Source organism: Dasypus novemcinctus, unplaced genomic scaffold (genome assembly GCF_030445035.2).
Source record: "Dasypus novemcinctus isolate mDasNov1 unplaced genomic scaffold, mDasNov1.1.hap2 scaffold_106, whole genome shotgun sequence".
NCBI lineage: Eukaryota > Metazoa > Chordata > Mammalia > Cingulata > Dasypodidae > Dasypus > Dasypus novemcinctus.
The window spans coordinates 1,650,474-1,662,488 of NW_026688145.1; the positions used below are offsets into that span (position 1 = coordinate 1,650,474).

At 40.3% G+C, this 12,015-nt stretch overlaps 1 pseudogene; it reads right to left on the reverse strand.

Moving 5' to 3' along the window:
- LOC101427653 (FAST kinase domain-containing protein 3, mitochondrial-like) overlaps positions 1-12,015 on the reverse strand; it is a 29,735-nt pseudogene that overhangs the window by 13,853 nt on the left and 3,867 nt on the right.

The window sequence follows — 12,015 nt, forward strand, 5'->3', positions numbered from 1 at the left end:
TGAGACAAAATAGACTTTAAATGCGAAACAGTTGTGAGAGACAAAGAAGGATACTACATTTTAGTGAAAGGGACAATCTGTCAAGAAGATCGAACAATCATAAATATATATGCTCCTAACAAGGGCGCCTCTAAATACGTGAGGCAAGCGCTGGAAAAACTAAGTGAAAGAATAGATTCATCTACATTTATAATGGGGATTTTAATACACCACTATCATCTCTGGACAGAACATCTCAAAAGAGAATCACTAAAGAAACAAAACATTTGAACAGTATATTAGAGGAGCTGGATCTACTAGACATATATAGATCATTACACTCAAACACAGCAGGATATACATTTTTCTCAAGCGAACATGGATCATTCTCCAAGATAAAGCATATGATAGGTCACAAAGAAAGGCTTAATGAATTCAGAAAGATTGAAATCATACAAAACGATATCTCTGACCACAGTGGAGTGAAACTGGAAATTTGCAAGGGACAGAGGCCCAGATTTCACACCATGATTTGGAAATTAAACAGCACATTCTTAGAAAAACAGTGGGTCAAAGAGGAAATCTCAAAAGAAATCAATGACTACCTTGAAACAAATGATAATGATAACACAGCATACCAAAATTTATGGGATGCAGCAAAAGAAGTACTGCGAGGGAAATTTATAGCCATAAATTCATATATCAAAAAAGAAGAAAGAGCAAAAATTGAAGAACTAACTGCATATTTGAAGGAATTAGAAAAACAACAACAAAGTAACCCAACAGGAAGAAGAAGGAAGGAAATAACAAAGATAAGAGCAGAACTAAATGAAATAGGAAATAAGAAAGCACTTGAAAAGATAAGCAAGACCAAGAGCTGGTTTTTTGAGACGATCAACAAAATTGACAAACCTTTAGAAAGACTAACAAAGAAAAAAAGAGGGAAGATGCAAATACACAAAATAAGAAATGAGAAAGGCGATATCACCACTGACCTCACAGAAATAAAGACTATCATAAGAGGATACTTTGAAAAACTATATTCCAACAAAAATGACAATTCAGAGGAAAGGGACAAATTCCTAGAAACACATAAGCAGCCCATATTGATGAAAGAAGAAATTGATGATGTTAACAAACCAATCACAAGTAAAGAGATAGATTCAGTCATTAAAAACCTCCCAACTAAGAAGAGCCTAGGGCCAGATGGCTTCAAGGTGAATTCCACAAAACATTTCGGAAAGAACTAACACCAATCCTGCTGAAACTATTCCAAAAAAATGAAATGGAAGGAACATAGCCTAACTCATTCTATGATGCCAACATTACCCTAGTACCAAAGCCAAACAAGAAACTACAAGAAAGGAAAATTACAGACCTATTTCTCCAATGAACCTGGATGCAAAAATACTTAACAAAATACTTGCTAATCATATTCAACAACACATTAAATGAATTATACACCACAACCAAGTGAGATTTATTCCAGGTATGCAAGAATGGTTCAACATAAGAAAATCTATCAATGTAATACACCATATAAACAGACTGAAGGGAAAAAATCACATGATTATATCTATAGATGCAGAAAAAGCATTTGACAAAATACAGCACCCTTTTTGATAAAAACACTCCAAAAGATTGGAATACAAGGAAGTTTTTTGAACATGATAAAGAGTATATACGAAAAACCTACAGCCAACATTGTTTACAATGGAGAAATCCTAAAATTCTTCCCTCTAAACTCAGGAACAAGACAAGGATGCCCATTGTCTCCCCTTCTATTTAACATTGTCTTAGAAGTACTTGCTCGAGCACTGAGGCAAGAACCAGATATAAAAGGCATTCAAATTGGGAAGGAAGAAGTCAAAATTTCATTATTTGCAGATGATATGATCCTATACATAGAAAATCCTGACAGGTCTACAACAAAGCTTCTAGAACTCATAAATGAGTTTAGTAAAGTTGCAGGTTATAAGATCATTGTGCAAAAATTCAGTAGCATTTCTGTACACCAATAATGAGCAAGATCAGGAGGAAATCAAGAAACAAATACCATTCACAATAGTAAATTAAAAAATCAAATATTTAGGAATAAATTTAACTAAAGATGTAAAAATCTTATACACTGAGAACTATAAAAGACTGTTCAAGGAAATCAAAGAAGACCTAAATAAATGGAAGAATATTCCTTGTTCATGGATAGGAAGACTAAATATTATTAAGATGTCTACCCTACCAAAACTGATCTACACATTCAATGCAATCCCAATAAAAATCAACACAGCCTTCTTTAAGGAACTAGAAAAACTCACGATGAAATTTATTTGGAAAGGAAAGAGGCCCCAAATAGCCAAAGACATATTGAAAAAGAAACACGAAATTGGAGGAATCACACTTCCTGACTTCAAAACATACTACAAAGCTACAGTAGTCAAAACAGCATGGTATTGGCATAAGGAGAGACACAATAGACCAATGGAATCGAATTGAAAGTTCTGATATAGAACCTCATATATATAGCCATATAATATTCAATAAAGCCACCAAACCCTCTCAACTGGGAGAGAATGGCCTATTCAACAAATGGCGCCTGGAGAACTGGATATCCATATGTAGAAGAATGAAAGAGGATTACCATCTCACACCTTATATACAGATCAACCCAAGATGTATCAAAGACCTAAATATAAGTGTCAAGACCATAAAGATCTTGGAAAGCAGTGTAGGGAAACATCTACAGGACCTTGTAATAGGAAATGACTTCATGAATATCACACCAAAAGCACGAGCAGCAAAAGAACTAATAGATAAATGGGACTTCCTCAAAATTGAAGCCTTCTGCACCTCAAAGGAGTTTGTCAAGAAAGTAGAAAAGGAACCCACACAATGGGAGAAAATATTTGGCAACCATATATCTCATAAGAGACTTATAACTTGCATACATGAAGAACTCCTATATCTTGAAAATAAAAAGATAAACATCCCATTTAAAAAATGGGAACAAGATTTAAACAGACACTTCTCCAAAGAAGAAATACAAATGGCTAAAAGCACATGAAAAAATGCTCCAAATCTCTAGTATCAGGGAAATTCAAATCAAACCTACAATGAGATACCATCTTACTCCCATAAGATTGGCAGCTATGAAAAAAACAGAAGAATACAAATGCTGGAGAGGATGTGAAGAAAGGGGAACACTCATCCATTGCCGGTGGGAATGCAGAAGGATCCAACCATTCTGGAGGACAGTTTGGTGGTTTCTCAAAAAACTAACCATAGATTTGCCATATGACCCAGCAATACCACTGCTAGGTATATACCCAGCAGAACTGAAAACAAGGACACAAACCGATATATGTATACCAATGTTCATAGCAGCATTGTTCACTATGGCCAAAAGTTGGAATCAACCCAAATGCCCATCAACAGATGAGTGGATCAATAAAATGTGGTATATACACACAATGGAATACTATTCAGCTGTAAGAACAAATACCCTACAAACACATGTGATAACATGGATGAATCTTGAGGACCTTATGTTGAGTGAAGCAACCCAGGCATTGAAGGACAAATACTACATGACCTCAATGATATGAAATAAGCAAGCTGCCTCAGAGAGCTAGAGACTAGAAAATAGGCTTACAGGAAATCGGGGGGTGGAGGAAGGATGTGAGCTGACGTCTGCAGGGGTGGAATCTATGATGAGCTGGTGGTAAGTATGAGCACAAAGAAGAGATAAAATGGGGGCAAGGGGTTGCCTTTGGGTGGGGCGTTGCTGGTTTGAGGGGGGTTGGGGATGGGCGGATGGGTAATATTGCCCACAAAATTGGGGGGAGGGTGGGGCAACATCCGAACATAGGCAAGTGTCAGGTGTTGGTTGAGAGTAAAATGATGAGAAAATCGTATCAAAATATAATTAGGGTTACCTGCTTAGGATGCTCGGAGGGGATGGTCTGACGGCAGGACAGACTCCTGGGGAATGTCTGAATGCTCATTTTGCCAGGGTGGGTTGTACCATTGGGTAGAGACCCAAGTAGTGAGAGTTGGGGTGGACCCACATCCTGGGGAGGACTAATACCATCAAATAGAGGGAACTGTATCTCTCGAGAGAAAGGGTGGCTCCCAGGGCATTAGGGCAGTTGAGCAAGTCAGGCCCTGAACACTGTTGCAAGTATCTCTGGACATGGCTCCTCAGGAAATGGAGATTGGCTGTCACTGTGGGCCCCAAGGGGAGGGGAAAATGGGTGTTGAATGGATGGAACCAAGGTAAATGTGGGGGCAAGAGAGGAGTTTCGCGAGCGTACACAAGGATGAATATAAAACATGTAATATTACACCAAAAACAAATAGGGGATGACAGACTAATAATGTAAACCATAATGTAAAACATAGGATAACTAAAAATTTTAGAAAACTGTATATCCTAAAGTATGGACCACAATGAAAGCAGAGATGTCATCTTGTTTGAAAGCTATTGTTTCAGAGTCTGTACATCAGTTTCAGTAAATATGATATGAATAAGTTAAAAGATTATCACTGTGGAAGGGAAAAGGTTTTATGGTGGATGTGTGGGAGTACTGTATATTGTATATATGAATTACTGTGATCTAAGGTTCTTGTGAAGAGAAGCTCAATAATTAGGAAAAAAGGAAAGAAAAAGGATGTAGAATTTTTCCAAATCAATACATATTCTAGATCTAACCTTTAAACTCATCGATATATTCCATTTTACTAGTAAGGGAACCTGACATTATATTGGGCTTTGCTTTTCAGGAAGTTTTGGATCCCAGAGTGTTTCAACAATGGTGGCGGAGGAATACTGGTATGGGATGTCATTGACAGGCGATATATGGTTGACAGGGCATATTTCCAGGGTGCATGCTAATGTTTGGATACACTCATAGTGGAAACAATTAAAAACAACTGCTGGGGGGTTACTGGGTTCCTGGCCGGGGGTGCTCTTTTGTGGTCCCTAGGGGAGCAGCGGCAGTCCCCCAGGTGCAACAGTAAGAACCAGGAAGGAATGAGGGTCCAACAGTGGGCCCCTGATACTAATGACTATGCTTGTGAGCCTATACACCTGAAATAAGAACAAGGCCTAGAGCAGCACTGTGCCTGGGAGTTTCCTCCTGACAGCCTTCATGTTACTCAAATGTGGCCAGTCTCGAAGCCAAACTCAGCATGTAGATGCAGTGCATTCCCCCCAGTGTGGCACATGACATCTGGGGATGAGCCTCCCTGGCACCGAGGGATCACTACCAAATACCAGCTGATGATGCAACTAGAAGATGACCTTGAATTAAATGTTCAACGTGGATCAGCAGAATATCCTTGTCTACATATAATAACAGGAGTTAAAAATGCTGTTTGACCTAAAATAAGGGGAAATGGAAAGGACAAATGAGTTTATATGGCTATGAGTCTCTAAAAAAGAGTCTGGAGGTTGTCAGAAGGATTGCCCTTATGCACACCTGAGCACAGTCTCAGAGACAGATAAAGTAGATACAACCCCACGTATTGGTTCTTTTGAGGGCTAAAGAGACCCATGGGTTCTACGGTCATGGCAGATGGGGTTCACTGCCATGTCAGTTGGCTCTTCTTTGGAGTTGGTGTTTCTGCGTGATGGAACTAGACTCAGATGGGATCTCTTTTCACAAGCCTTTCATGCTACTTTACTGGAATTGTAGTTGGTGCTGGGGTTTAAGATATATCTAGGGGATTTGAATCTCTGGACTGACAATATGATAGCCAGGCCCTGAGCCTCAACAGACTTCAGCTCCTACACTCTGATTTATTGGACTTACCCCACTCAGCTAACATGGAATTGAAGAATGTCAACCACCACACCATGGAGCCTAGAGTGCCTACCACTGAAAGCAGGAGGATTGCATCCAGTATCCATGTGGAATCTAAGCCCCTCTTGACATAGATGTGCAATGGACACAACCAATCCAATGTCCACAAAGAAAATGTGGCATTGGTGTGGGAAGGGTGGCCATGGTGGCTGCTGGGTGCAGGGAATGGGAGGAAGAGATGAGATGTGGAGGCATTTTTGGGACTTGGAGTTGTCCTGGGTGGGGATTCACGGACAATTACAGGACATTGTAGATCCCCCCAGGGTCCACTGGATGGAACATGGGAGAGTGTGGGCTATGATGTGGACCATTGACCATGAGGTGCAGCGATGCCCAGAGATGTATTTACCAAATGCAATGGATTTGTCATGATGATGGGAGAGAGTGTTGCTGTGGGGGAGTGGTGGTGGTGGGGTTGAATGGGACTTCATATTTTTTTAATGTAATAATTTAAAAAAAAAGTCAATACTGTCCTGCTAGTGAATTTAATGTAAAAATCACAAGTGGAATTTATTTAACTCTAGAAAAGTTGGGAAAATTTCACAGAGTTGTTCAAGAAATAAAGTTCAGCACTGTCAAACTCTCTTGTGCATACAAACCAGGCCTTGAATACACTGGCAGGTTGCCTCTCCATGAGTTATTCTCTGGGTTGGTCACTGACCCCTAAAACACTAAAGGGTATCTATTACATCTTTGGTCGTGCTCCTGAAGTCCATGGAAACTATGTTGCTGTTTCAAACCCCTGCAGCAGCCAATGGTGGCTTGAGATAGACAAATGTACAATGGATATCACCTTCAGACTGGCACTGTTCCATAGTGCCAAAGAGCGCTACACACCAGGCCAATGAAATACTGAAGACTCCTTTCCTTGCCTCTCTCTAGGTCAATGGTGTTGTGGCTTGCTCACTGTGTGAAGTATATACCAAGTGGAGTCATGATCACCAGAGTACTGTGAGTAGAATTTAACATGATTGGCATTATGGCCTGCTCCCATGGAGAGAGAACATGTATGGTATTGCAAGCCTGAAACTTAAATCTATTAATTACAGCTCAAAGAGAAACTTATGCATTGAATAGTACATTAATTAGTATTAAGTACTGTATCTGTATCCTATTCTAGATAGATGTGTGATGATTATGGTGATATTTCTATTAGATCATATACAGAAGAACACTGAACATTTTAACAATCCTGGTAAACTTCATTTTCTGAGTAGTTAATGAGCATGTCTGTAAAATAAAGGAATGGCCACCTTGAATGAGAGCAGTAAAACCAACAGTCCTTTTAATTAAAAAAAACACCAAACTAACTTGGGGGTAACCGCTCAGTCTTCACCTTATACCAGGTAAAGGATGTGCTTGAGGCCAAGGACCACCAGTGGCTTACAGGTAGCCAGTTATTTAATACCAGGCTCAATTACTAGAAACCCCTGAGGTGCAAATAAGGGTGTGTCAAACTCTCAACCAGCCTCCCTTCTACCAATAGAGGGCCCAAAGTCAGATTATGAGGGGTCCCTTCTCCACTCCTGCCTTGAAACTCTTAACCAAAACTATTCAAGCAGGCCAGCTTTAAAAGATAAGCCTCTTGTGAACCCAAACACTGAATAGTTCACAGATGGAAGCAGTTTTATTAAAGAAAGAATTGAAAGAGCAGGCTATGCAGTGGCTTCTCAATTTGAAACAAGAGGTCAAAGCTCTTACCCCTGGGACTTGAGCTCAGAAGGCAAAGCTAATTGCCCTTACCTCAAATTTAAAGCTAGCAGCTGGGAAATGGACTAATATTTATACAATCTCTAAATATGCTTTCCTTATTCTTCATGCTCATTCTGTTGTATAGAAAACAAGGTTTACTTACTAATAGTAGGTCACCTATTAAGCACAGGCAAGAAATCCTAGATTTACTAAAAGCCATACTGTTATCTCAGGAAATAGCAGTTATGCATTGTCCAGGGCATCAGAAAACAGACACTGCTATAGCAAAGGAAAATGCTCAAGCTAACACAGCTGCTAAAGCAGCAGCACAAACCCAGGTTTCCCTCCTGCCCCTTATTCCAGCACCTGTACCAGTACTTAAAGTGCCCAGAATGAACCAACCAGGGCAGCTAGCTGGGATTCACCCTGAAAACTGATGGGTGGCTTGTTCAGGATACTCAGGTCTACCTGCCAGGAGCAGTACAGCAGAAAGTCCTTTATAGACTTCACCAAGCCACTCATCTGGGGAAGGATGCCCTATCTAGCTTAGCCAAATGGGTTTTCTGAAAAACAAAGCTAATCACTCCCACAGCTATTAAAGTCAAAAGAATTTCCAGCTTGGTCCACTAATCCTGAGTAAAACCAGCTGCCCCAAAAAGTGCCAGTTCACCAGAACCACCTGATTGGACACATGAGTGCCAGTCCTTGGACAGCCTGAAATAACTCTTCAAGAGACAAAGCTAAGTAGTGTCTATGTCAGTCAGCTTCTCTTTAACTCTAGCCCAAATGTCTTTTGCTAGGGGGAGAGCAAACCAATGACCCCTTTAAGAAACCTTGTCTATTTTCATCTCCTTTAGCTTAACTAAAATGGGCAATGCCTCTTCCCATTCTACTGCAGGAAAAATACTCTTTCCTACCAACTTTTGGAAAATGTAGCCTTTGCAGGCACCTAACCTTTTTCACTCCTGTGGTCCTGTGTCCTCTTAGTAGAACCATACATTTTCAAAATTCTAATTAAGTTTATTTCTTCCAGAATCAATATCTTGTTAGCCATGTGAGGACTTCATTCAGCTTCACACAGGATGCCAGATCCATCTTCCTCTAATTGAGATACCTTGTCAGGTAGAGCCTATAGCCCCTAACCAGCAGGAAGTAGCTACAGAAGAAAGATCATCTTCTTTCAGCACCCCTTTAAGATTAAAGGTGTAAAACTCTCTGAGGGGGGAATGAAGCAGGCTAGTAAGATAGGGAATTAATAGATCTGGAACCTGGCAGAGAGTCCACATGGACATCAGTAACCACTAAGATGGCTGCTGGAAGGTCCCCACCCCCAGGATTCTGCAAGCCAGAACAAAGACTTCTTCTGGGAACAAGGAAAGCTCCAGATATTCCCCAAGCACTTTATCATTGGGTCCTCACTGGGGGATTTATAGGTGGGGTAATCAAAACAGCAGACAGCTGGAACCCCTTCCCTGCCATTAGCAAAGGGGTGGAATATTTAATAGTTTATAAAGCAGACAAGGCCTGAGCACTCTCTCACCCTGCTCTCTTGCCTCTGGACCTGTTCCTGCCCTCTGTGTGCCAATCTCGCCATTTTTCCTCTGCCACATGGCCACACAAGTAAACCTGGGCATATATAATCTATAATGGGGAATTATAGCTTGTAAATCAGCCCTCTTTATTCCTTTTTCATCCCCTTACTCTCTACCTGGGACCTTTGCTCTGTTATTTTCTCCCGTTTCTCTTTCCTCCCTACCTGAATAATTACTGGCCTAACTCACCCGGCATGCTCTTGAAATTCATTTCTGCAGCATAACCAAGAACCTAAATAAAATCCAGTAACACTATCAGAGATGGTCCTCTTTGAGATGACTTTTTAAAAAAAATTCATGAAAGAAAGGACTTGGACTCACAGTCAGTGCTTTCCAGTAGCTATTTCTGGGATGATTTATGTGCTTATATCTGTGCTAACGTGGTAGCCACCAGCTATGGGAGGCTTTGGAGCACTTGAAATGTGATACACAACTAGAGAAATGAATTATAAATTTTACTTAAGTTTAATTTAAATTTAAGTAGCCATCTGTACTAGTGGTTACTACACTGGAAAGCGGAGGCCTAGAATATAAGAGCAGCTAAACAGTCACGAGCACTCATTGCATTATCCCCTCATTTATTCCCTCTTGCTGTAGGTCTTTGAGGTAAATATTCTTCTTACCCATGTTTTACAGATGGAAGCAAACAGAAAAAGATTAAAAAGGCAAATACACCGTGGAAAGACATTCTGCTAATCTGCGGCAAGCTGGATTTAAATACAGTCTATATTCTATATTCTACCATCTACACTCTATAGCCTCATGCAAGGGAGGGAAGATTCCATTTTGCATTCTATGGCTACTAAGCTCCACCTACCTCCCAAACAGAATACAACCACTGAGGTTCCTTAACAAACCCCCTACTACTTACCTATTGTATACCAATGGGGTGTTAACACTTTGGGAGCCAAGTAGGATCTTGCTTTGAAAAGGTCGACCAATCCAATCACCACAGATTTATGAAGGTGAAAATCCACAGGGGTCTCAAGGGAATGGTATGAAGTAAGAAATGATTTCACTTGATATTTAGGAAGAAGTTTGGGACCCTAAAAATCATATATACAAGTGTGAGAGAGAAAAATAAGACACAAAACCAGAGAATAAATTGAAGGTAGTGAGTTACCCATGTATAAAAGTTTGATACAAAATTACTTTAACAAGTGATATTTTTCCAGGACTTAGCACAGATATCTTCCTTCAAATGGCAATGAAAAATATCCTTGTTATAGCTCAAGTCTAACTGCTCAAAATATCTTTAAAATGTGTTTTAAAAGCAGCCACTGTAAAAAAGAAAAATAAACATCACGGCAATGCTGTCAAGTTCAAGAAACATCCCTGAAACTCTCAGAATAGCTTTAAGGACCTGAAGGACTCAGTTAAAATTTTTAATCCAAGAAAAAATGATAAAACAGACATCTCAATTCAGTAAATAAAGGATAGCTATTGAATAAGTAGTGCTGGAAAACTGGTTGTCTATCTAGAAAAGAACAGTTAAACTCCTACCAATCAGACTTTGGACATATCTCCTTTTACTGAGTTTTGCTTTATTGCACTTTGCAGATACTGTTTTTTTCTTTTTTAATAAACTGAGGGTTTGTGGCAATCCTTTGTTAAGCAAATCCATCAGTGCCAGCTTTCCAACAGCACATGCTCACTTCACCTGTGTCACTTTTGAAAAAATTTTTAATGTTACATTAAAAAAATATGAGGCGGCAGACTCAGCCCAGTGGTTAGGGCGTCCCTCTACCACATGGGAGGTCCACAGTTCAAACCCCGGGCCTCCTTGACCCATGTGCAGCTGGCCCATGCGCAGTGCTGATGCGTGCAAGGAGTGCCCTGCCAAGAAGGGGTGCCCCCCGCGTAGGGGAGCCCCATGCGCCAAGGAGTGCGCCCCATAAGGAGAGCTGCCTAGCGTGAAAGAAAATGCAGCCTACCCAGGAATGGCTCCACACACACGGAAAGCTGACACAAGAGGACACAACAAAAAGAAACACAGATTCCCATGCCGCTGACAACAACAGAAGCAGACAAAGAAGACACAGCAAATAGACACAGAGAACAGAGAACAGAGAACTGGGGTGGGGGAGGGAAGAGAAATAAATAAATAAATAAATAAATAAATCTTTAAAAAATATGAGGTCCCCATATAGCTCTCATCCCCCTTGGCCCACTCCTCTCACATTAACAACCTCTTTCATCATCATGGCTCATTCACTGCATTTGGTGAATATGATTGGAGCACTGCTGCACCACATGGATAGTGGTTTACATTGTAGTTTACACTCTCCCCCAGTCCACCCAGTGGGCCATGGCAGGATTGTGTCACTTTTTAGCTGAAGTATATACATTTAAAATAAAATTAATGCTACTGCATACTTAAAAGACTATAGTATACATGCACTGGGAAACCAAAACATGCATCTAATTCACTTTATCGTGGTGGCCTGTAACTGAACTTGCAAAGATCCAATGGGGAAAAATTAGTAAAATATTTGTACTAAAACATATTTGGTGAAATAATCTTATGTACGATGGGAAAGTCAGGAGCCATTAAAAGAGGGGTGGATTTGGTCACGCAAAACTTAAAAACACAAACAACCCAATAGAAAGATGAGTTAGGGAGCAGGAAGGCAATTCTTGGGAAATACACATGGCCAATAAACATTTGATAAAATGCTCAACTTCATTATTGCTCATTTAAATGCAATTTAAACACGTGACAAGACGTCCTTTTCCACTGAAGTAAGTGGCAAAAGCTAAAGGGACTAACAACACTGTGCAGGGGAGGTGGGGGAGACACAGCCACCTTTACTCACTGCTGGGGAGACATGACATCTACCTCTCAGAGTCACTATCTACTGACATTATACCAGCAGTCTCACTCTTAGCAC